Here is a 22,199-nt window from a genome sequence, read left to right on the forward strand (position 1 = left end):
GATCGTCTCCAAATTTGACATAATGGTTTGGTGTGTTCATGCAAAGATACTTGCAGATTTGCGGTTTACATGTTGTTGTTTTTTTGACAATTACATATAAGGGGATCATCTTTTCATGTCCTAAGATAACCTTTCATGAATTACAAATCTGCATAACTTTCTTCCAGTTTAACGGTACCCCACCTATTTTTTGATAGATTGATTACGCAAAGTATTCATGATGAAACTTTGTAGAATGGATGGCAACTGCCTGTTGTAGAGAAATAAGTGTAGGGGACGATATTTAAAATGACAGAAGGCTTTGGAAACATTGTCCTCTGCACTCGTTTCTCCACAACAGTTGCCGTCCATTCTACAAAGGTACGCCACCTAGTTGTTAATAAAGAATGTAGCAAGTATACAAACAACACATTGAATATATTTCAATTTTTACTTTATTAGTAATTGTTATACGCTCTTATTGTATCAATTTTTCTTTCAATTTAGAGAATATTTATTAATGGTTATTAAAGATGTACATTTTAAACCACGAGTCACAAACGTTTTTGGATAAATGCAAAATGTACAAATAATTCATTTAATTTGTTTGTTTTTGAATTTCGCTGAAAGCTACACGAGGGTTATCTACGCAAGCCGTCCCTAATTTAGCAATGTAAGACTAGAGGGAAGGTAGCTAGTCATCACACCCACCACCAACTCTGGGGCTACTCTTTTACAAAACAGTGAGATTGACACTCACATTATAACGCCTCTACGGCTGAAAGAGCGAAAATGTTTGGTGTGACGGTGATCCGGAAGTTCATTTGAATACTGACTCGTTTCCAAGATATTCATCACCAACGAAGCGCCATTTTGCCAAAACTATGTGCATGAAAGTAATTTACCTGTGTTCATTTATCTAACTTAAAGGTAGAGGTCTAGGTTTCACTGTTCATGACCAGATGGTTAGGGCGTTTAACTCATAATCTGAAGGTCGCAGGTTCGAGACCCCATCACACTGGACAAATTTGTCCTTTCAGACGTAGGGGCGTTATATGTAACGGTCACTTCCACTATTCGTAGGTAAACGAGTGGCATCAGAGTTGGCGGTGATGTCTATTATTGTAAAGTTTATTCATTGTTAAAATACATTTTGGGTGATATCTGTGATGCACCAACCGTAAATGTCTAATGCAATGTTTTAACACTGTAAGCCTTCAAGCTTACCAATACGCCAGGGTTGGAAGAACATTTTTTGGATAATATTCAAGGTTCTGTTTTCAATGATCTAAAAGAAAGAAACTCGCACAAACGAACATAAATATGTAAGTAACATTTTAGTTATTCGTCGTATTAAATGAACATGCAACTGCAACGCCCCCTACAATTCTGTACCCGTTCACACTCTTGTCCCTGAGGCATGCTTACAGCAACTGTCACTTACAAACTCTCTCCTTCTTAAACTGAAGATGATCTAGGAAGGTCGAAACGTTGTTCTTTCCTTATCAATAAAAGTGTTAATACCCATACCAGCTGTTCTGAGATACAAAGTACAGATTAATTTTACAAAGTATCTTTATTCTTTTTCAAATATGTACAATTTCTAAAACATATAAAGTAATACAGGAAAGATATTTAATTTAATTTAATTACACGGATAACATAAAAGTTACTACTGAATGCAGTACCTCACATTCTTTTTCATTCAGTACGGTACGAAATTCTCATGCTGATCCTCAGTCTTGTAAAGTTTATGATATGAGATAATTTGTGAAAGAAGCCAAAATATAGAAGAGAATGAAAATGATGCTGCTGAAAATTTTGCTAACATTTGGGAGTGTGAATAAAGAACAATTTCTCAAGTTGCTGACATTAAGGAAAGAACTGTACGGTTGCACTGATGATGTAGATGCTGAAAAAAACAAAAACAAAACTATATTAACAGAAACTGTTTTAGCAAAACAACGAAATCTTTGAACAAAATGTTACAGATGTTTAATCTTTGATTAAAAATATTCTGTAATAATTTCCATTTCATCAAAGCTAACCAAGCACCCGGGTGTTAATAACCATTATCACAGTAATTAAATGGATTCTTTTTTTTTGTCTCCAAATAATAGATCAGTCCGATACTAATTCACTTTACACAATTATATTGCCGTTCTTGAAATAAATTCAGTTATACCAAATAGTTGTAATTGGATTGCTGATTAACCACAATGTAACGTGTAAAATAACATTTGCGAGTTTTAAGTTATTGAAATTAATTACCTGAACGTACTTAAAAAAACCAAAAAACAGACACTCCAAGCCAACCATCCAGTCAGCAGGGCCCGCTACTTACAGTGTTTTGTATGTGTGTTTGAAAATAATAACTGTATTCACTCTCCCACAGTATGGAGCTTGTTTAGTGGAATTTTCAAACTTAGATCTTTCGATTTCACATCTCGTCACACTAACGTTTTGGCCATGACCGACTCACAATGTATTGCATAAACTATAAGGATATTTAAAATTATCTTACCGATTTTATGTGTCAGACTTCTTTCCATTTCGGGTTTCGTTATAAGTATCTCTGCTGTTTGAACAAGGGAATACCCACCGTTGTACCATATGTTTATTTTTATTTTTAGGAAGGTAACTATATATTCATGTAGTTGACTGTTTATCATGGTTGTTATTGGAACACAGTCAACAGTGGCTGACTGAGTTGTTGAATATCCAAGTTGTAAAATATTTTTCATGTTTTGTAGTTCTCTATAGCTGCCCTCTAATTCTTTACTGGACTGAAAAACTGAGTGCCTTTATAGAAAGTTGAAACGGGAGTATTTGGTCTTTGGCAATCGTACGGTTCTTCGGCTTGATGGATTTCAGCTTTGTTCCAAATGTAAATGAATCTTCATGAAGTGAACAGAAACTGTTGCGCAACAAGCTTTCTTCATAAAAGAACAACTTATATTTTCATTTTTCTGTGGTTGAGTAACCGTGGTTATTTCTCTGAAGTTTTCAAATTCTGCTTCTTCGACTAGATCATCTACCTCTTCGCCTTCTTCTACCTCTGTAACGTAGCTTTCATTTTCTTCATATCTTCCAGTGCAGCTATAAAATAAATTACTAAAAGTATTTTGTTTGTTTGTTTGTAATTAAGGTCAAAGATACACAATGGGTTACCTGTGTTGTGCCCATCACGAATATCGTAACCCGTATTTTGGCGTTTTGAGCTTTCAGACTCACTACTGAGTCACTTGGGGCATGAGACTAATATTACGTATGTAAAAAAATAATTTAGTAAAATCAACAACCGCTAAACAAAACAAAAAAGATGGAATAAATATAAATGTAAATGTACATTTATTAATGTAAGTTGTTTAATACATGGAAATCTAATTTTGTCCACAATGCATATTGTTATTTTTTTCCCTTTGATATAAACGTGGAAAATTAAATAAGTGACTGCTTTTAATCACATATGACCTCTGTGGGACAGAGGTAAGTTTTTGGATTCACAACGGTGAGATCAGGGGTTCCATTACTCTCGGTGGATACAGCAGATAGCCCGATGTGGATTTGTTATAAGAAAAACATGTACACACGCACACATAATCATGGGCCCAGCATGGCCAAGTGGTTACGGCACTCGACTTGTAATCTTAGGGACGCGGGTTTGAATCCCCGTCACACCACACATGCTCACCCTTTTAGACGTGGGGGCGTTATAATGTTACGGCCAGTCCCACTATTCATTAATAAAAGAGTAATCCAAAAGTTGGCGGTGGATGGTGATTGCTAGCTGCCTTCTCTCTAGTCTTACACTGCTAAATTAGGGACGGCTAGCGCAGATAGCCCTCGAGTAGCTTGCGCGAAATTAAAAACAATAAAAAAACACATAATAATGTATATAAATGGCCCGGCATGGCCAAGTGGGTTAAGGCGTTCCACTCGTAACCTGAAGGCTGCACCAAACATGCTCGCCCTTTCAGCCGTAGGGGCGTTATTATGTAAGGGTAAATCCAACTATTCTTTACCTACGAGGTAAAAGAGTAGCCTAAGAGTTGGCGGTGGGTGGTGATGACTATCTGGCTTCCCTTCAGTGTTACACTGCTAAATTAGGGACAGCTAGCGCAGATTGCCCATGAGTATCTTTGAGCGAAATTTAAAAAACAAACAAACAAAGCAAATATATAAAAATATGAAAAAAAACGAAATTTAAATATATTAGTGTTATTGAAAGATGTTGGTTAGGTCATCTATTAATTCCTCATATTATTGCTTTCTTTAATATGTTAACAAAAGTTTATAAAGTGTATTGATCTGCTCCAAAAACGTTAGTACAGTACCACCATATTAACACAGCAAACTTATAGACCCAGTAAAATAAAAAAACAAACAAAACCTCTTTCACCCAATGTTTTCTTTTAGTTATTTTTTTAGTTAACATTTTCTTTTATTGGCTGTCATAAAATGGTACAACGGGAAACATGTAGGCCTAGAATGCTAAAAATCAAGTATACATATCTATGGTGAGCACAGCAGAAATAATCCATTGCACAGATTTGTTCTTGACACTAAACAAATTTATTAGTCCTTCTATTTTACAAAAAAAAAACTTAAAATAATAAACTTTCTTAGAAACTATTGTCTTTTTGTATGATTTTTATAAGAAAAAATCACATTCAATAAAAAACCTTTTAAATTTTATTTTGGCTCTTTCCTTTCTTTTTGAAGTTGTAAAATAAATTAAGAAAATATTTTGGTAACTTGAGACCTGTATTGATGTAGAATTTGTGGTAGCATATCATTATTGATGTTTTATTTATTCGGAAAGAAAATAGGCTATTTTATATGAAAGTGTTTGATTTTTTTTATTATATTAAATTAACTTTCATGATAAATATTATTACTCAAGTATTAACATTTAGAAGTTTCATCACTTCTAAAAGTGCCTGAAGGTGTCACACATGAATAATCGGATAAGTTAAGGTATGATTAGTTTTTAAACTTTATTTATTCTTTTCTTGAGTTATGATTAGACTTCTGACTCGAAATTTGCAGGTCACGGGCTCGAATCCCGCCACCAAAAATGTTCGCGTTTTCAGTCGTGGGGGAGATATAACGTGACAGCCAGTTGAAATACACCATAGCCCATTGTTTAGCTTTGTGCTTATTAACAAACAACAAAAATCAATGGACTGAACCCCCACTAAATTACCAGACACTGTGCGAAAGTTTCCCAAATTTAAAAAAAAAAATTGATACAAAAACACAAGAATTAAAGTTTAATTTAGATATTAAATCAAAATATTTAGATAGATAAATCTAAACACTTGTTACAAAGAACAAGAGATGCGTTAATGTAACACTTGTTCCAAAGAACAAGAGAACTAATGTTAATATTGCACTTGTTACAAAGAACAACAGTCACTCATTTTAATGTAACACTTGTTACAAAGAAAAAAAGAAATCGTGATAATGTAACACTTCCTACAAAAAAGACACTCATGTTAGTGTAACATTTATAATAAAGAACAAGAGTACTCGTGTTAATATAACACTTGTTTCAAAGAACAAAAGACACTCATATTTAGATAACACTTGTTACAAAGAACAAGAGAACACGTGTTTATGTAACACTTGTTACAAAGAACAAGAGAACTCGTCAATATAACACTTGTTACAAACAACAAGAAAACTCGTTAATACAACACTTGGTAAAATAAGTAGGAGACACTCGTGTTAATGTAACACTTGTTACAAACAACAAGAGACACTCGTGATAATTTAACACTTGTTACACAGAAAGAGACAATCATATTAATGTTACACTTGTTACAAAGAAAAAAGAGAAGTCTTGTTAATATAACACTTCTTACAAAGAACATGAGACACTCATCTTAGTTTAACACTTATTGCAAAGAACCTGAGAAATCGTTTAAATATAACACTTGTTAGAAAGAACAAAAGACACTCATCTTAATGTAACACTTGTTGCAAATAACAAAAAACAATCATATCAATCTAACACTTGTTTCAAAGAACAACAGAAATCTTGTTATTATAACACTTGTTACAAAGAACAAGAGACTGATGTCAATATAACACTTGTTACAAAGAACAAAAGACACTCATGTTTATGTAACACTTGTTAGAAAAAACAAGACTCACTCATTTTAATGTAACACTTGTTAAAAAGAACAAGAGAACTCGTGTTAATATAACACTTGTTACAAAGAATAAGACACACTCATGTTAATGTAACACTTGTTACAAAGAACAAGAAACAATCATGTTATACTAACATTTGTTAAAAAGAACAAGAGATCTCGTGTTAATATAACACTTTTACAAAGAATAAGAGAACTCGTGTTAATGGAACACTTAAAAAGAACGAGAAACAATCGTGTTAATTTAACACTTGTTACAAAAAAAAAAAAACTCGTGTTAATGTAACACTTGTTACAAAGAACAAGAGACACTTATATTAATATAACACTTGTTACAAAGAACACGACACTCATGTTAATGTAACACTTGTTACAAAGAACAAAACACTCATGTTTATGTAACAGTTGTTACAAAAAACAAGAGACATTCATGTTAATATAACACTTGTTACAATGAGCAAGAGAAACTCGTGTTAATGTAACACTTATTCCAAAGAACAAGTGAACTCGTGTTAATATAACACTTAAATAGAAAACGAGAAACAATCATATTTATGTAACACTTTTTACAAAGAACAAAAGAAGTCTTGTTAATATAACACTTGTTACAAAGAACAATAGACACTCATGTTAATGTAAAACTTTTACAAAGAACAAGAGAACTAGTGTTAATGAAACATTTGTTACAAACAAGAGAACTCGTGTCAATGTAACACTTGTAACAAAGAACAAGAAAACTCGTGTTAATATAACACTTGTTACAAAAAACGAGAAACAATCATGTTAACATAACACTTGTTACAAAAAACGAGAAACAATCATGTTAACATAACACTTGCTACAAAGAGTCAAAAGAAATCGTGATAATATAACACTTGTTACAAAGAACAAGAGACAATCGTGTTAATGTAACACTTGTTACACAGAAAGAGACACTCATGTTAATATAACACTTGTTACAAAGAACAAGGGACACACAAGTTAATGTAACACTTGTTAAAAGAACAAGAAAAAGAACAAGACAACACAAGAGAACTCATGTTTATGTAACAATTGTTACAAGTAACAAGAGAACTCGTGTTAATATAACATTTGTTTTAAAGAATAAGAGACACTCATGTTAATATCACACTTGTTACAAAGAACAAGAGACACTCGTGTTAATGTAACACTTGTTACACAGAAAGAGACACTCTTGTTAATATAACACTTGTTACAAAGAACAAGAGACACACATGTTAATGTAACACTTGTTAAAAAGAACAAGAGACATGTTAATATAACACTTGTTACAAAGAACAAGAGAACTCGTTTATATGTAACACTTGTTAAAAAGAAAAAGAGAACTCGTGTTAATATAACACTTATTACAAAGAACAAGAGACACTCATGTTAATGTAACGCTTCTTACAAAGAACAAGAGAACTCGTGTTAATGTAACACTTGTTTTAAAGAACAAGAGACACTCATGTTAACATAACACTTGTTACAAAGAGTCAAAGGAAATCAAATCGTGATAATATAACACTTGTTACAAACAAGATAACTCGTTTTATGTAACACTTGTTACAAAGAACAAAATACAATCATATCAATGTAACACTTGTTAAAAAGAACAAGAGAACTCGTGTTAATATAACACTTGTTACAAAGAACCTGAAACACTCATGTTAATATAACACTTATTGCGAAGAAAATGAGAAATCGTGTTAATATAACACTTATTACAAAGAACAAAAGACACTCATGTTAATATAACAATTTTTACAAGAAAGATAACAGTTACAAAGAAGAGAACTCGTGTTAATATAACACTTTTTACAAAGAACAAGAGACATGTTAATATAACAATTTTTACAAAGATAGATAGAGAAATCGTAATAATATAACACTTTTTACAAAGAACAAGAGACATATTAATATAATACTTGTTACAAAGAAAAAAGACACTCGAGTTAATGTAACACTTGTTACAAAGATCAAGTAACCTCATGTCAATATAACACTTGTTACAAAGAACAAAAAACACTCATGTTTATGTAACACTTGTTACAAAGAAAAAGACACAATCATGTTAATCTAACACTTGTTACAAAGAACATGAGACACTCGTGTTAATGTAGCACTAGTTACACAGAAAGAGAGACTCATGTTAATATAACACTTGTTAAAAAGAACAAGAGACAATCATGTTAGTGTAAGACTTGTTACAAAGAACAAAAAACAATCATGTTAATATAACACTTTTACAAAGAACAAGAGAACTCGTGTTAATGAAACATTTGTTACAAACAAGAGAACTCGTGTTAATATAACACTTGTAACAAAGAAAAGGAAACACTGATGTTTATGTAACACTTGCTACAAAGAACAAGAGACATGTTAATAAAACACTTGTTACAAAGAACAAGAGACACTCATGTTAATGTAACACTTGTTACAAAGAATGAGAAAACTCGTGCTAATATAAAACTTATTACAAAAAGAAGAGACAATAATCTTTATGTAACACTTCTTACAAAGAACAAGAGACACTCATGTTAATGTAATACTTGTTAAAAAGAATAAGAGAACTCGTGCTAATATAAAACTTATTACAAAAAGAAGAGACAATCATCTTTATGTAACACTTCTTACAAAGAACAATACACAACCATATTAATATAACACTTGTTTCGAAAAACAAGAGACACTCTTGTTAATGTAACACTTGTTTCAAAAAACAAGAAACAGTCACGTTATTATAACACTTGTTACAAAGAACAAGAGAACTCGTGTTTATGTAACACTTGTTACAAAGAACAAGAGACACTCACGGTAATGTAACACTTGTTATAAAGAACGGAAACAATCACATTAATCTAACACGTTTCAAAGAACGAGACACTGATGTCAATATAACACTTGTCCCAAAGAACATGAGACACTCATGTTAATGTGACACTTTTTACACAGAAAGACAAACTCACGTTAATGTAACACTTGTTTTAAAGAACAAGAGACACTCATGTTAATATAGCACTTGTTACAAAGAACAACAGTCACTCATTTTAATGTAACACTTGTTACAAAGAGTCAAAAGAAATCGTGATAATATAACACTTGTTACAAACAAGAGAACTCGTTTTTATGTAACACTTGTTACAAAGAACAAGAGACACTCATGTTTATGTAACACTTGTTACAAAGAACAAGAGACACTCATGTTAATATAACACTTGTTACAAAGAACAAGAAACAATCATGTTAATATAACACTTGTTTCAAAGAACAAGACACAACCATATTAATATAACACTTTTTTCAATGGACAAAAGACACTCGTGTTAATGTAACACGTGTTACAAAGAACAAAAAACTCGTATTGATATAACACCTATTACAAAGAACAAGAGACACTCATGTTAATGTAAGACTTGTTACAAAGAATAAGAAACAATCATGTTAATATAACACTTGTTACAAAGAACAAGAAACAATCATGTTAATATAACAACTTTACAAAGAACAAGAGACACTCGTGTTAATTTAACACTTGTTACAAAGAACAAGAGACACTCACGGTAATGTAACACTTGTTACAAAGAACAAGAGAACTCGTTTTTATGTAACACTTGTTACAAAGAACAAGAGACATTCATGTTAATGTAACACTTGTTACAAAGAACAAGAGACACTCATATTAATGTACCACTTGTTATATTGACTTCAGTGTCTCTTGTTCTTTGAAAGATGTGTTACATTAAAATGAATGTCTCTTGTTCTTTGTAACAAGTGTTATAATAACAAGATTTCTCTTGTTCTTTGAAACAAGTGTTACATTAAGATGAGTGTCTCTTGTTCTTTGTAACAAGTGTTATATTAAGACGGTTTCTTTTGTTCTTTGCAATAAGTGTTAAACTAAGACGAGTGTCTCCTGCTTATTGTACCAAGTGTTGTATTAATGAGTTTTCTTGTTGTTTGTATCAAGTGTTATATTAACGAGTTCTCTTTATTCTTTGTAAGAAGTATTACATTAACACGAGTTCTCTTGTTCTTTGTAACAAATGTTATTTAAGTTCTTCTTCTTTGTAACTTTGTTACAAATGTCTTATATTTAACAAGTGTTAGATAAACACGAGTTCTCTTGTTCTTTGTAACAAGTAACATGTTAATATAACACTCGTTACAAAGAACAAGAGACAAACATGTTAATATAACACTTGTTACAAAGAACAAGAAACAATCATATTAATCTAACACTTGTTTCAAAGAACAAGACACTCATCAATATAACACTTGTTTCAATGAACAAGAGAACTCGTGTTTATATAACACTAGTTACAAAGAACAAGAGACACTCATGTTTATGTGACACTTGTTACAAAGAATAAGAAACAATCATGTTAATATAACACTTGCCACAAAGAACAAGGGACAATCGTATTAATATAACACTTTTACAAAGAACAAGAGAACTCGTGTTAATATAACACTTGTTACAAAGAACAAGAGACACTCATTTTAATGTAACACTTGTTACAAAGAACAAGAGACACTCATGTTAATGTAACACTTGTTACAAAGAAAAGAAAAATCGTGTTGATATAACACTTGTTACAAAGAACAAGAGAACTCGTGTTAATATAACACTTATTACAAAGAACAAGAAATCTCTTGTTAATATAACACTTGTTACAAAAAACGAGAAATAATCATGTTAATATAACACTTGTTCCAAAGAACAAAAGTCACTCATGTTAACATAACACTTGTTTCAATGAACACGAGAATTCGTGTTAATATAACACTTGTTACAAATAACAAGAGACACTCATGTTTATGTAACACTTGTTACAAAGAACAAGAGAACTCGTGTTTATGTAACACTAGTTACAAAGAACAAGAGAAATCGTGTTTATGTAACATTTGTTACAAAGAACAAGAGACAGTCATGTTAATGTATCACTTGTCACAGAAAGAACAAGAGGATTCGTGTTAATATAACACTTATTCCTTGTTCTTTGTTATAGTCCAATCGTTGGAGTTCTCCTGATACATATTATAATTTATCTTGGACAAGTCTCTGATTTATTATGTTATGTATGTTACACATTATGATTTCAAAAATATCCTGGACATTTTAATTTAGAACTTAAATAAATATTAATAGGTATCAAATTTATGATTCTTGCCAACAAGACATACACACAATTTTCTTTGTTAACACAAGTATAAATTTATATACAAAAAAACAATACAATTTAAAATAATGATGATTACAAATAGTGAATACAAATAATTATTTGTATACAAAAATTTTACAAACTCACAAACAATATTCAGTCTTCTATGTGGTCTGGAACTGAATATTTTATTGACAGCCTTACACTGCTTTATATGTAAATATCAAATACATATAAATATATACACAGGTATAGATAATACATACCCATTGTTTTATGGTTTTAAACGTTTGATTATCAGACAAGACACTGCAGTCTGTTTGAGTAAACGCTGTACTTTTCTCATGTGAAGAAATAGAACCTATGATAGACACTTGAACTTCCCGAAAATAACAACAAACAAAACAGCCATAATTGTCGTTAGGTCGTCTGTAAAGAAACTTAATATATTACCTAAAATGAAAACAGAAAAAGTGCAAATTTCAATGTAAAAAAGAGACTGTTGGAAATAATAGGCAGTTATGAAGTTGTATAAACTATCTTGAGTTACACTTACAATTAAGGTTTAATTAATCAATCAGTATAAATAGTTATTTACAACTTCCAACTGATAAGAACTGATTTCCATACAGTAGTTAATAATAATATCTTTATTAGAGTGTAATTTAGGCTAATGCAGTGAGTTATGTGGAATCTTTAATAATATACTATGTTCAAGTAGAGCTGCATTAGTATCAGAAAAATTGGATACAGAAACTTTATAATAGAAAATTCTATGAGATATTTATATAATGAAGTAGTACAGAATCTCTTAGTAACTGAGTTCATGAAAGAAAAAAGACTGGGTTCAAAATAACTACAAGCAAACAATCCTTTTTAATTCACTAACACAAACATTGCGTGTGTATACTTGCCCAAGGAACAATAAACAGTCTCTTCTACAAAAATAAGTATCATCATTTTATTGAGCTTAAACTATCTACCAGACTGTTTAAACTCAATATTTCTCACTTTACAGGCAACATCAGGTTCATCAAGAGGCTCATTACACCATGAGCAGAATAGGTGTGAGCTCAATACAATGGTAAGGAGAAAGATAACTTAAACAACATCAAATTACCTACCTGTATATATATATGAACACACACACACACACAGAACAAATTATAAATTCAAAAACATACTATGTCAAATACTGATTGAGGTGTTTAAGACTGTTAAGGGAAATTATAAACGTAACAGTTGTCTTTAACTAAGACAACTTTATTTTTCTAACAGGGTAGCTGACCTCTCAAAAGGATTGCTTTCAGATGTAGTACATGCAGTTAATCTGAGGAAGTTAAAGGGAAGACACATTACATATCTGAATAATAAGGGATGGCTTTGAGTGTTTTGTTATTATTTTAGGGTTTAGTGCAGTGGATAGGACAGTCTCAACATACTGGCATATTCCTTGTTGTTTTTAAATTACATGTATTTATTTGTACACACGATATTTTTCTCTCTCCCCCTACTTTAGGCTTGTCTTCAAACTAGTAGATAATTTTAACATTCAAAAAAATAAAATTCAAAGTTGAACCATGGTTACACAGTGTGTTAAGTTTTTACCATTCCTGTGAACACTTATGACAAAGACAGCACAACCCTTAGACAAAGAACTCAATACACCATCCTAATTTTTAAAATTCTCCATAAAAAGAATTCAATATCATAATTTTATTAACACGCCTTACAACACAGAAATTTACCACCAAAGTACAGAACAACTATATAAACCCTATAATGAACACTTCAGAAACTTTTAACAAAGAAATGCAATAAAGAAAAACCCTTCCATAATGATTATACAAAATAAATTTTAACATAGCAAAAAATACAAATTTCAATCTCAATACAAAAATGATTTAAATAATATACATTTATGTATAGTTACAATGAAAAATAATGTTTAAGAATAATACATAAAACTGCAAACAATGAAATGCAAAATAACCCTTGAATAACAACTCATGACATAAGAGGAAGCCATTCTTTAAATGAAATAAAGATAGATAAATTAATAACTTCTTTTGCTCTATGACAAATGAAGAACAAATCAGCATTAGATCAAAAATTAAGCCTTTATACATTAAATAAAATTACTTCTAAAAAAATTTAAAAGTATATATAAAATAACACTTAATAATACATACTAAACAAATTAATCTTTTGAAGAAATTCAGTACTAACATAATGATTATAATAAAAAAATGTAGGGACATATGTACTGAAATTGGTATGTTTACATTATAAAACCAAATAAATCAAACCCACTAGCCAGCCACTGCAAATTATGTATACTTTAATCAATTACTCATTCTTAAATACCAAAAACAATATATCAGAAGAGAAAAAGCAAATAATAAAAAGAGAAAATACCACAATGCTTATATATCACTCAATTAAATATATATATATATATATATACACACATACAGGGAGTGAACAAAAGAAGTTGCCCCTTTTAAAATGTTAATTTGTTATGTCTTTTAATAAATAATAGAAAAATTTGTAAAAACTATGTTTTTAGAATGTACTATTTTTCAAATATGATATCAAATCCTAATTTTTACATGGCTTTTGTAAATACCTGAACTTTTTATGATTTTTGTGACATTTTATCATAAGAAGTGATGTGCACCCTGCTACAGTTTCTTAGATATTCTTATTCCTAGTTGCCTACAATTGTTAAAATTAGGATTTAAGATCATATTTGAACAGATCTCATCAAGTGTGTTCTAAAAACGTACGTTTTAGATATTTTTCTGTTATCTAATAAAAGATATAACAAATTAAAAAGGCAACTTTTTTTTGTCCACCTCCTGCACATGGGCAAAATTTATACTAACCTAAGCAGCAGAAATTTGGGTCTAACTTTCATCAGTCACACTTCATATCCAACATCACACCCTCTATAGTGGCAGTGGATCACCACTTGGCTGCTGTGGTGTCTTTTATTATTTCTCTAGCTCAGTCTAAAGTTTGGCTGGCTTAAGCCAGCTCTGTCAGCAGCTGGTGGTGTTACTGCAGTAGATATTTGCAGTTATACATGGTCCAAGCTTTTTGTGGATATTTCCTGACGTGCATACTTTAAAAAATTGAACTTGCATCACTGTCAGGACTATGGCAATGAATGTTGATGGTTTAATTTACAAGTCAGCCATCATCTGCAATTGAAGCAATCTTCAGAACCTCTTGGTCACTGGCCTCATATTTAACACTGCCAGTAGTCCAGTGATCCCTTTGTTTATCCCTCTGTTGTTATTGATGACACTACTGACAATAAGATCTTCACAGTTTGTTGGCTACTAGCAACAATGATTCCAAAGGTGTGGTATTTGTTATTTGTGGTACTGAGTTCTGGAAGACGTGTTTCTCTGCCACCCAACATTCAGCTGTCCTTTAGGACAACCTCAACTCTCACAGGGCTTCTCTGGCTTAGAGATATAGTGATATTTTGCACAGACCAATGCACGTACACTACTTGTGGCTCATTGTTTATAGACACATTATGATAAGACACTTAAGGAGAGGGTTCTTGATACTGAAGGGCCTACCATTCATCTTTCTTGATAACAATGTTTTGGAAGCTGACTGCCATGTCTGCACCACTGGTACAAAGGTGGTGCTAAGCTAATCATTAGTGGATTCTGCCACTCTGTCCAATAAGGTGTAAGGCTCTTAGGTCTGCTTGGTCTCCAGACTTCAGAATCAGTTAGGTCCCAAATGTCCAATGAATGACCTGGCAATGCATCTTTTAGCATAGATTTTACTAGGTGGAATGTCAGGCTGGATCCATGTGTCTTTGGGTCAATATGAAAATCTAGTTCATTACCAAAAAGAAAGTGCTGGATGTCCACTGTTATTTGCCAAACAAATATAATAGTTTTATAATACTATAAAGCTTCAGCACACTAAGGAACTTCACTTCAATGACTAGTTTGAGAACATGACAGCCAAAATGGTCAAAAATTTGATCTTAAACAGTAAAAGAACAGATTAAAAATACAAAATTGGGTGAATACCTATTAATCAGATGGTCAGTCTAGTGTGTAGGTTGAAAAAGTTATAACTGCCAGGTTATAACTATTACACTCCTCTCAAAAATCTATCTTTCGGGTGGAATAATCAACAGACTACTACTGTCAAGTGATACTAGTATGTAGGTTCACATGTACTCATAATCGAATCATCCATGGAATGTATATGCCCAGTGTCTGTGAACTTTCTCAGTCCACTGGCTTCACTGTGACTTTGTTGACCAATACCTTATCAGCTGTGCTGTTCTTTGTTGTCATTCCTTTGATAATGGCAAACATGCTTACTTAGCCTTCAGCCAAAATCCAAACACTCCAATACCATCTACACGTAAACAGTACTCAGTTCCAATAAAAAAAAAATTGAAATCAAGATTACAAAACTTGTTCCTATGCAGAAGCTGGCTCAGGTTAGGTGAAACCAACCAACCTATACTTCTGACCATTAGAATCCACTAATGTTCATACTGTCATTCTTTAAGGATCATTTTCCACACACCCCACTAGTACAATGGTAAGTACGTCTATGGATTTACATCAGCAGATAGCTCAAGGTGGCTTTGCTATAAGAAAACACACACACATTGTTTATACACATGTGAAGACTTTAAGGCCTCTTATGCTGATGAAACTAAATGCCAACTTAAAATACCAGCATTTGAATATATTGCTAAACCTATAAAAATTGGAAAAAATTTATAAACCTTTCCAACTCTGTTATCTACCATCAAGAAAAACAGGACATCCAATTTTTCTCTCCAACTTTAAAATATTTCTGACAGCAATGTCTGAATCAGGAAGGTATCAAGTTTCATTTATTATAACTATACATGACAAGCAACATTATATCAGCAATGTATTTTCAAAGTACCTACAATATTGCCAAAGAAACAAATGGACTTATCTCAATTGGAAAGTAACATAAATTTAGATTTATTAGTATGCGTAAGTTGTCAAAATTTCATCATTCTTTACTAATATCAGATAATCAAACCACATAATGTTTTCTTTTGATAGAATTTATAGTATTTTAGAATGCACTTAACACTACAATCCAATATATTTTCTCACATTATAATAAACCAATTGCAAAATACGTAAAAAGAAATTGTGATTATAAAGAGTTTTTTGCAGTAATTATGTCATATCTCAAAACCAATATGGCACAAGAAGGTTAAACTTCACAGGGGTATAAAGGATATTATTTGGATATAAAGGCCAAAGTTGTCATATGATGCCATTAAGAGCACCACATAATGACTGATCAATAATAACAACTGTTAAAAATGTGCTGTCCTAGCACCCAGAATGCATTGCATTAAGGTAACAATGAACATCATATTAAGTTCACAAATCTTATTTGGTATGCTGGCCACTTCCCAGAATATTGTATCTTTGAGTCTGCATGATATATGTACAATTTCAGACAGTCCCACAAACAGAAGTTAACTAGTGTCAGGCCCATTGAATGAGTTGGCAACTCACAAGAAGAGAAATGTTCCAACAAGATATGTTCCAACTACTTACCAATAGGTGAAGAATCACCATTCTGCATAAAAACAATAATTTCCACCACATTCTGTCAATGAAACTAACATTAGTTATGTTCATTGCACAGTACCCTGCAGCATGAAATGTACACGTTTGCATTTCACATGCTGACAGGTATCAGAAATGTCATGATCTAGTAATAAAGTCAGTTGTAAAAACCACACCACCCTGTCATCTTAGTATGATGAAGGTGTTTAGGAAATGTTATATATGGATTAGTGTCCAACCAGATAATACAGTTGAATGTGTTGACAATTTCAAAATGAGTGAAATGTGCTACATCAGTCAATACCACATTGGCAAGAAAATGTTCAATAACTCCCAGTCTTTTATATAATTAACAATGGTTAAATTCATTTTTTTTAAATCTTTAAACATAATGCAGCATTTCAGGAAACATTTCAAAGCTGACTAAAGAGCTCATTGAACAGTTGAAGTTGCCAAATCCTGACACAGGGTAACAAAACATCCATTGCTGCATCCATATGTATTTGAGCTGACTTTTTCAGACCTCAGCAACAGCGTCAGCTAACTAGGTGTTGATGAGCTCTATATGGTTTATAACAAATCCAACCAATCTCCTTGTATTTCTTTTATAATTATACAACAACAACACTGGAATAAAGCCCTCTGCAGATGTTATGCACTCTGTAATTCCCTCAGTACTAGCTCACCTATCTGTAAACTTGTCAATTTCATGTTGGTTAAATGAACTACACTGCAATCAAAAGAGCCATTTATACCAATCAGAAATGAATCAAAGTGGCCTTCCTTTCACATGATAATCATTACAACCCTGTACAATTTCAGCTTCCTATACCATGCTGTTTGTGAGAAATAATGTGCTGAGCTGTGGCCCTTTCTTTGTAATCACCTTGTACTCCAGTGAATGACTTTTACATGCACACTTAGTTTGGATCACCGATAAAAACTTATGGCATTTTATGTATGGAGCTGCTGCTGTCTGCTTTATTAAAACAAAAATAAAAGGAAATCTTAGTTCAAACAAACATGTCACTAAACTATATCAAGATTAAAATGTATTTTAACTAATTTCCAGTAAAAGCTAGATGAAAGTATGAATTTATATTGTACAAAGCAGGGGTTCTCAACCTTTTTTGACTTGCGGCACACTAGGACAAGCTGAAAATTTTTGCGGCAAACCTGGAAAGCCTTAACGATTTTTTTAGGTACACGTTATACCGCAAGAGTTAAAAGCCTTAGAACGAAAGTCACGGCCAAAGCAAGCGATAGTATTGTCAATGTGCAGATGACATTAATATCGCTTGCTTTGGCCGTGATTTTTGTTCTAAGGCTTGTTAATGATTTTGTGGTATAGCAGAAAATTTAACACTTTTTAATTTTACACATTTTCAATGTAACGCTTGTGCCTGCTTCCGAGAGCAAATAAAATTGAAGCGAGGCTCTAACATAGACAAACAAGTTCGCATTTGATCATCGACTATAAGAAGCCTCTCTCTCTTTGTGGCTTTAATTTCAGTCAATGCTGAAAATCCAATTTCGCAAAACCACGAAGATGCAAATGAAAGCAGAACTTCAACTGCTTTTGAACTGATTGCAGGATATGAATTTTTAATGAAGATCCAAAACTCATCCAAGCTCTTTTCGGGAAACAATGACTGATAAAATTTGTCGTTTCGTAAATCAATGAGCTGTTCTTCCTCCTCAGGTGTAAGATTTGTTGTCTCGTTGATTCCGAATGGATAGAACACCCAGTTATATTCATCGATAGCAAGTGACGGGGAAGTAATGTTTTAGTGCGGACTGTAGATCGCTTAATGTGTTCAAAATTTGAGGGACATTCGTTAATGGAAGGAAAACAATCAAGGACTCCTTTCGAGATCTTATTCTTCCACAGCGTCAACTTTTCATCGAAGGCCTTCAGTTTGGATGTTGCAGTAATAATGTTTTCAGATGGTCCTTGGAGACTTTACTTCAGAGAATTTAATTTGTCAAACAAGTCAGAGAGAAATTGAACCTTCAGCCACAAGATCTCATCATGAAAAGAAAATTCAAAACCTGCTTCCTCAATTACTTCAGTTTTTAGTTGGACAAGACGCTTTAACACCTGTCCTTTCAAAAGCCACCGAACTTCAGTGTAATACAGTAGCTTTTCGTAGGCCGTGTTAAGGCATGCGCTCGTAATCTGAGGGTCGCGGGTTCGCATCCGAGTCCCGCTAAACATACTCGCTCTTTCAGCCGTGGAGGCGTTATAATTTGACGGTCAATCCCACTTTTCGTTGGTAAAAGAGTAGCCCAAGAGTTAGCGGTGGGTGGTGATGACTAGCTGCCTTCCCTCTAGTCTTACACTGTTAAATTAGGGACGGCTTACACAGATAGCCCTCGAGTAGCTTTGTGCGAAATTCCAAAAACAAACAAAAAACAATGCTTTTTTGTAGTGTGAATCCATCGCCTCACAGAGAAGAGAGAAAAGTCGAGACTAAAGTGGCCGAGACTTGATGAAATTTACTACTTGAATAACTTGATTCATAACAGACTGCAAATCTTTCAGTAAAGATTTGGAGGCAAGCACCTCTCTGTGAATCATGCAGTGAACAATCCTAATGTTTGGATTTTGTTGGCGCACCAGAATGACGAATCCCTTCTTTTTACCTTACATTGAAGAACAGCCATCGGTGCAAACGCTGACACAGTTATTCCAATGTAATTTGAAGAGCAAAATGTTTTCATTCACCAACTCGAAAATGTCTTGGCCTTTCCTGTACTTTTTAAATCTTTGCAAAATTAGTATTCGTTTTCGATTTTCCATCTTTTATGAATCGAACAAAAGTCAGAACTTGAGATTTTCCACTAACGTCAGAAGATTCATCAACTTCAAGAGACCAGAGCAGAGACAATTCATCTTCAGGCGCTTCCACGTGTTCGCAAACTTGATCCTTCAAATCCAACGATAAGTCTACAATTTTGCGCGAAATTGTGTCATTGGACAGTGGAACTTACTTAACCTTTTTGGCAGCATCCGTTCCAAGCATAGTTTCAACAATGATTGCTTACGCTGGCACAATGAATGATTCGGCCTCCGTATGCGCTTTCTTGCATTTTGCCAACAATTGAACAACCTTATAACTTGCAATAAATTCTTTTTCGGGCAGCTTCATCTGTTTCACAAGCTTCCTTGATCGCTCATGTTGTTGAGCCGCGAGATTCTTGAAGTAATCTTTTGGTTTATCCTTCACAGCTGAATGCTTTGTTTCCAAGTGTCTCTTCAGTTTGCCAGGAACAAACGCCTCGTTCGATAAAGCTGCATTGGAGAGTAGGCAAAATGGTAATTGAGAATGTTCCGATTCCAAAGCGTTTTGTACTTTCGTTTGATTTCTTGCTTTTGATTCAACACATTCTCCTTTGCAGCACCAGACTTACTTGAAATTTTTTTCATGGATAAATGATAAGCTAATTCATACACGATAAGCACGAAGTTCTGATGTTGATATAAAATTCCTACCTACAGAGTAGTAGTTGTAGCTTACCGCAAAATGAGAACGTGTTCCAGAAAGCAGTTTGATTGTTTGATGCATCATTTATAACATACGAAGCGCTTTTTATGCATAATAAAAATTCACTGTTAATTCATACCATTATAGTTAAATGAAAAATGTGTTGGTGAAACATAGTAGCCTACTTTTTTTCAAATTAATATAAATCAAACATAATTATGTGAATCATACATACTTACATTACAATTTTTGATGGAACCTTTTGTAGTCCATTTCTTAAGCTTTTTCTAATCACATTAGCCATCTTAAGCCTAATGTTTGGAAGAGCGTAAACTTAAAACTCAATAAATCACTAAATTAAAAACACAAAAGCTTAATAAAAGTTCTGGATTTTCAAAAAACGTAAAAAGGATGGTAAAGCTTTTGATATTACCAACAGTTTCCTGCATTTCTCGAAATTATGTTATTATAGATAACTAAGAGTACTTACGTTTAAATGATTCTCTCAAAACGGTTAAAAACGTTCTAATTTGCTGAGCAACCGCAATTCAATATCGCAGAATAGAAAAATGTAGTATAACCAATCAAATTTAGCTAAGAACAAGCGACACTTTACAAAAACGAAAAGAAAAATGAATATGCTTTCTAAAATTAACAAATGTTTAAGTAATCCACTTTTTAACACATTTTTCATAATTCTTGCAACCACTTTATTTTTTATTAATTTTACCAAAATTAATTCAAATAAAAAGTAGTTACGTTATATGCTTGTTTTTTGGAATTTCGCACAAAGCTACTCGAGGGCTATCTGTGCTAGCCGTCCCTAATTTAGCAGTGTAAGACTAGAGGGAAGGCAGCTAGTCATCACCACCCACCGCCAACTCTTGGGCTACTCTTTTACCAACGAATAGTGGGATTGACCGTCACATTATACACCCCCACGGCTGGGAGGGCGAGCATGTTTAGCGCGACGCGGGCGCGAACCCGCGACCCTCAGATTACGAGTCGCACGCCTCACGCGTTTGGCCATGCCAGGCCGTGCGAAATTCAAAACATTTGCTGCTTTCTTGTTTTCTTAAAAAATACGGGCTATCAGTGATGCGTATGTGTTTTCTTATAGTAAAGCCACATCGGGCCATCTGCTGAGTTCATCAAGGGGAATCGAACCCATGATAAAGATAAAAGAAAATGAATTACCTAAACCTCATGTTCTATGCCTATAGGGGCGGTTTGTTTGTTTGTTTTTGAATTTCGCGCAAAGCTACTCAAGGGCTATCTGCGCTAGTCGTCCCTAATTTAGCAGTGTAAGACTAGAGGGAAGACAGCTAGTCATCACCACCTACCGCCAACTCTTGAGCTACTCTTTTACTAACGAATAGTGGGCTTGACTGTCATATTACAACGCCCCCACGTCTGAAAAGGCGAGCATGTTTGGTGCGACGGGGACGCGAACCCACGACCCTCAGATAACGAGTCGTATGCCTTAACCCACCTGGCCGTGCCGGGTCCTATCGGGGCGGAATGTTTGTTGTTTGCTTGATTTAAATTATATTTTGTAGACCGTGTTACTCATAATTAATTTAGGTGTCTGAATAACATTATTTCGCAGACGAACAGGTTGTTTTAAATGTTTCACTTGTAACTTTCAGTGAAGCTGGAGAAAAATTGATGAAAAGGTCTAATTTATTCTTTGTTTTATTACTCTAACAACATACCAGTTTCTGTCATTAACGTTTCTGCACTAAACGTTTAGTCATACTTCACAATCGGTTAATGCTATTTTATTTTATT

General features: G+C 33.1%; 1 long non-coding RNA gene across 3 annotated transcripts; it reads right to left on the bottom strand.

The window, feature by feature from the left end:
- Positions 1 to 1,114: 1,114 nt before the first annotated feature.
- Positions 1,115 to 20,989, bottom strand: LOC143222576 (uncharacterized). Of its 3 annotated transcripts, XR_013012333.1 has the most exons (4): positions 20,899 to 20,989; positions 11,572 to 11,734; positions 2,504 to 3,078; positions 1,126 to 1,891 (listed from the first exon to the last, which is right to left on the bottom strand). It is a non-coding gene; the product is annotated as an uncharacterized LOC143222576 (long non-coding RNA). The 3 variants fall into 3 exon arrangements; XR_013012331.1 differs by lacking the exons at positions 2,504 to 3,078; positions 20,899 to 20,989 and adding an exon at positions 14,194 to 16,901 and having other exon boundaries at positions 1,115 to 1,891; XR_013012332.1 differs by lacking the exons at positions 1,126 to 1,891; positions 20,899 to 20,989 and adding an exon at positions 14,194 to 15,963 and having other exon boundaries at positions 2,869 to 3,078.
- Positions 20,990 to 22,199: the final 1,210 nt, after the last annotated feature.

The sequence above is a fragment of the Tachypleus tridentatus genome, chromosome 8 (genome assembly GCF_004210375.1).
Source record: "Tachypleus tridentatus isolate NWPU-2018 chromosome 8, ASM421037v1, whole genome shotgun sequence".
In the NCBI taxonomy this organism is placed as follows: domain Eukaryota; kingdom Metazoa; phylum Arthropoda; class Merostomata; order Xiphosura; family Limulidae; genus Tachypleus; species Tachypleus tridentatus.